The 4863-nt window shown below is 37.7% G+C and overlaps 1 long non-coding RNA gene across 1 annotated transcript; it reads left to right on the top strand.

Annotated features, from left to right (window-relative positions):
• Positions 1-3434: 3434 nt before the first annotated feature.
• LOC140933289 (uncharacterized) lies at positions 3435-4348 on the top strand. Its single transcript, XR_012165034.1, has 3 exons — positions 3435-3602; positions 3851-3946; positions 4176-4348. It is a non-coding gene; the product is annotated as an uncharacterized lncRNA (long non-coding RNA).
• Positions 4349-4863: the final 515 nt, after the last annotated feature.

Below are 4863 nucleotides of genomic sequence, written 5' to 3'. Positions count from 1 at the left end.
TGAGAGCGACGTTTGTGAACCATTCAATATTAAGGTTGTATCGTCTGCGTATTGACTTATTTTAATTTCTTCTTGGTTAACGTGTATTCCTCTGATATTGCTGTTTCTTTTAAAAGCCTTGGCTAAGACTTCGACTGAAAGAACAAATAGATATGGAGACAACGGGCACCCCTGCCTGACCCCTCTTTCAATTTTAAAGAAATTGCTTGTCCAGCCGTTGTTTAAGAAGCAGCTCTCTATGTTGCTGTAAAGGCATTTGACCGAATAACATAGTCTATTAATCGTATGTTCTCGCCAATAAACCTGCCTTTCATAAAGCCAGTTTGATCACAGCTGATGAGATCGGGAAGAACCTTTTTCAGCCTGTTAGCCACAGCCTTTGCTGCAATTTTGTAGTCGCAGTTGAGAAGAGTAAGCGGTCTCCAGTTTTTAATGAAATACGGCTCAGCGTCTTTCTTGGGAATGAGTTTGATTACTCCTCTTCTTTGTGTGATGGAAAGCTGACTCGTTTCGTGCGCATAATTAAGAGCATTAATCAATAAGTTTGATATGTTTGTCCAAAATACTCTATAAAATTCTGAAGGTAGCCCATCAGATCCAGGGGTTTTTCCCTGTTCCATGGTTTTCAGGGCTGCAAGGCATTCCCTTTCAGTTAGCAGGCCTTCACAGTTGTTCCGTTGTTCGTCATTCAGGACGGTGTCGTTTTCGTGTTTAAAAAAATCATATGTGTCAATTAAATTGTGTATATTTCTGTTGGATGTATATAAATTCATAAAAAAAGATTCCCCTTCTGCTAATATTTCCTGATCCGAAGTAATAAAGTTATTTTCGTCCACTTTAAGTTGGCTTATAATGCCTTGCTTATAGTGTCTCTTTTCTAGGTTGAGGAAATATTTCGTATTTTTTTCTCCTTCATTATGCCATTTAATTTTAGCTCTCAATATGGAACCTTTCGTACGAGTCTCAATAATTCTTTCTAACTCACTCTTTAGATCATTCAGTTGTTCTGCAAGTTCAGAATTTTCTGTTACGCTAGAGTCTCCGTTCTCCATTTTCGATTCTAGTTTGGAAATTGCATGCTCTAGTTCTGCCTCACGGCCCTTTGTTTTCTTAGTTTTATTCATTGCGTATTTGAGCGATTTTTCCCGTATTTTAAGCTTAATCATGTCCCACAATAGAGCAGAGTTTACCATGTCATCATTTTCATATTCGTCTTGAACTTCCTTAATCGTTGTCTTAATAAGATTAACATAAGCAGTTTCGGTTAAAAGAGAGGTATTTAATTTCCAAAGGCCGGGTCCTCTGCTATTTGCATGAAGAGACAGATCTAAAGTAATCATGGAATGGTCTGTTTTATATCCTGGCACTATATCGGTGTTAGTGACGTCCCCAATAACGCTTTGGCTTATTAAAAAGAAATCAAGTCTACAGTAAACCTTAGGTTGTCGTTGTCTCCAAGTGTACCTTTTGTCATCTGGATTGTGAATTCTCCAGACATCGAGAAGATCTAGGTTCTCTGAAATTTCTTGAACGGTCTTCAAGCTATTTTGGTGAGTTTTGGCAATGCCACCTTTTTTGTCATTTTCGATGTTAAGAACAAGGTTGAAGTCACCGCCAATTATTATGTCTTCACAATTAAAATTTAAAAGATGATCGTAAAAGTTTTGAAAGAATGAAGGTTTATCCTCGTTGGGAGCATAGATGTTAGCGAGGGTCAAAAGCTTTTCGTTAGCTTTTAAGTCACAGATAATAAATCTCCCTGCAGGGTCGGTGTAAAGTCTTTGGAGCTGAAGGTTAAAATTATTGTTAAAAAGAATACATACCCCTGCTTTGTTGCTTTCAAAAGAGGTGAAGTAAGCTTGATAGCCCCATTCTGCTTTCCACAAGTGATTTGTTTTTTCTATACAGTGTACTTCTTGGAGCATGCATATTGATGGCCTTTTGGCGCGAAGCCAATTAAATACTTCTCTTCTTTTAGCGTCATCCCTAAGTCCCCTGACATTCAATGAAGTTATTTTCAAAGTCACGATTTGTTCAAGTCTTTTGTAATAAACGTTGTCTCGACGGGAAAAAAACATGTGCGCCTCAATAAAGGATTTGCATTCTTTCTATTAGGTGTAAAATGATTGATGCAAAAGGTACTCGATATTTTAAACAAATAATGAAGACTAAAACGTGCATATAATATTAGACTGAAGCAAATGATCACAAAAGGTAAATTAAACAAAATAACACTTTGAATAAATAAAAAAGAGTAGCGCAAAAACAAAGAACAGAGCATAGACAAATTTGTAGTTAGTAAAATTAAATTACTTTGGCAGCGAGAAATTTGAATGGTTGATAAGACGTCCCTCTCCAGACTTAACGTAGATTATTTTGCCTGTTCAGTTTATAATTGATCTAAGTCCTCTTCGGAAAAAATTCTAACAGGGGAGCCATAGGGAGATGTCTTAACAAAAATCTTACCATCCAAAGACCAAACACTGAGTAGAGTACCCTCTTGTCTTCTCTTGTTCGCTTCTTTCATGATTCTACGCCTATAAGCCGTGAGGTTCTCGTTTATAAAAATACGTTGTCGTTCCTGTGCATTTGAAGGGTAGCTGGGAAATAGATCTTTGATTTTGACATCCTTTAGTTTGGTGCGTTCTTTGTAAAGTTTCGATTTCACTTTATGATTGCAAAATTTCACTATAATGGATTTGCCCCGATTCAGCTTGTGTGAAATCTCTATTTCTTCAGGCTCTATGGTGATATTTAGGGCTTCAGCAACCTTGATGACCGCGGCCTCCGTACTGGGATACGCATCTTCTGGAATTCCATGGATTTCCAGCGAGTTCTTTCGAGTGTATTGTTCCAAATCATCATGGTGTTCCCACAGTCGATCGGATTCTTCTTTTTGCTTTCCTAGATTCTCCTTTGTTGTTTTAAGCTCGTTCCTTGTTGAGGCTAGCATGTGTTTTAATTCTTTGTATTCGTCCTTGGTCTTTTGCAAGGACTCTTTCAAATCTTTAAGCTCCTTCTCGTAGAAGTTGGCAGATTCTTTTAATTCTTCGATTTCCTTCTTCAGCGTTCGATTTTCGCTAAGAACTGCAGCTATTTGGATTTGTATGTCGACCAGTAGAGCCTTGATTTCAAGAAGGCTAGGCTCTTCTTGTTCCTTGCCCGCTTCAATCGGTTCTTCAACATCAATGTTTTCCTCGGCCGCCATGTTGGATTTCTTCGGATTTCTTGGTTCGTCTTCGGTTGAGCCACGATCACCTCTTTTATTCTTTCTGGGAGGCATTTACATTGAAGAAGGTAGATTACATCGTCAGGGAGCCAGATAGTGTATTTTCATAGGAGTAGGTGCCAGAGAGGGGTCATCTTTGGCAATGTTAGGCAGACACGATGAATACACGTCCGACCGCTGCGATTTCCCGCCAAAAGTCCTAAAAAAGGTTGGGATTTTGCTGACTGTGGTATTATTCGTCGCAAATTGTTCACCTGCAGGCAAATCATCGCCTTATTGCAAACTCGACAAAACCGTACGAGACTTGATATGGCATTTACTACCATTGTCTTTGAGACTTGGAGGAAATGTTTACAGCTCTTACAATAATATAGTGAGTTGACCCATTCATCCACGCGTCTTCTGCCATCCAATCAGAGTGGTTAATTATTGATCATCCATTTGTCCATCGTTCCATCCATCCATACATCTATCCACCTTTTCTTGATAGTTGACTATTACCATTACCGTAAAACAATTTTTATGATAATTAATGTATCAGTCATGACCGCGATCTGTATCCATAACGATGATAACAATTTAAAGTACAATATCAAAGTTATTCATATGTTTATTTTACAGTCTAGCAAGTGGCTAACACCGGATGATCAATGGAGAATTGCTGCCTTCCCCTTTTCCGTTATTGCCAGGCCACTTAACAGCACTGGATTAACGAAGGTATCTTGCATCACACGGTTTTATCATAATCCTAGTAATTCAGTAACGTTCGGTTTAATAATTAACCACAAAAAAAAAAACGTTCAGTGTTATTTATTAAGAATACCATCAATCAACCCTTTGGTTATTTCGCTCAATGACTGTAATGATAAATTTTTTACCGTAAACCGAGCACCGTAAGTGCGCTCTGTTTCTCACTCAACTAACCCGTTTATTGATTTATTTTCAGACTCAAGGCCTCCTTCTTTCTGATCAGAGCATACTAAGCAGCTTCTTGCCCTTGATTAAAGCCTCTGCAGCTGATTTTCAAAGATTTGCCAATGGTTCAACAGCCGCACAGCATTTGAGGAACCTGGAGAATGAGCTGCAGTCGATGATCGCTCTTTTGCGCAGACTACAAGCAATATTTAATATTGTAAGCTGGACAAATAAAATGTTAATTACTAAAGTAGTAGTTGAAGTGTATGATTGAAAATCATTTTTTAATGTTTTCTTACATCAATTTAGTGTACAGTATAAAAATATCGAGTTAAATTTTGCGCCCCGCTATTACAAGTGAGTCTCACCTCGGCATGAATCGTTTGAAAAAAGGAAATGTCTCAGCCAGATAAATAACGTATCTTGTTTGTTCGAGGGTTCTACTACGATGCTTATACTGCAAAGACCCTCTGTTGCCAATTGCCTTTGTCTAAAGGATAAATGCTGAAAATTTTCTGAAAACACAATCTCAGTTGCACTTTAAAGTTAGATGAAAGAAATACCAAACGCATATGAATTAAGTGTCTCATGACAAGAATGTACCGTATCATTGCGAATAAGACAATATTATAAATTATTGCCTTTATTTGGGGTCTCCATTATGTTACTTTCCATTAGTTTCATCAAAGACTTAATGTTGAAATAAAAATTACGTTATC

This window comes from Porites lutea, chromosome 4 (genome assembly GCF_958299795.1).
Source record: "Porites lutea chromosome 4, jaPorLute2.1, whole genome shotgun sequence".
Taxonomy (NCBI): domain Eukaryota; kingdom Metazoa; phylum Cnidaria; class Anthozoa; order Scleractinia; family Poritidae; genus Porites; species Porites lutea.
The sequence above is the reverse complement of the archived record's forward strand: the minus strand, read 5'-3'. Positions and strand labels throughout refer to the sequence as shown.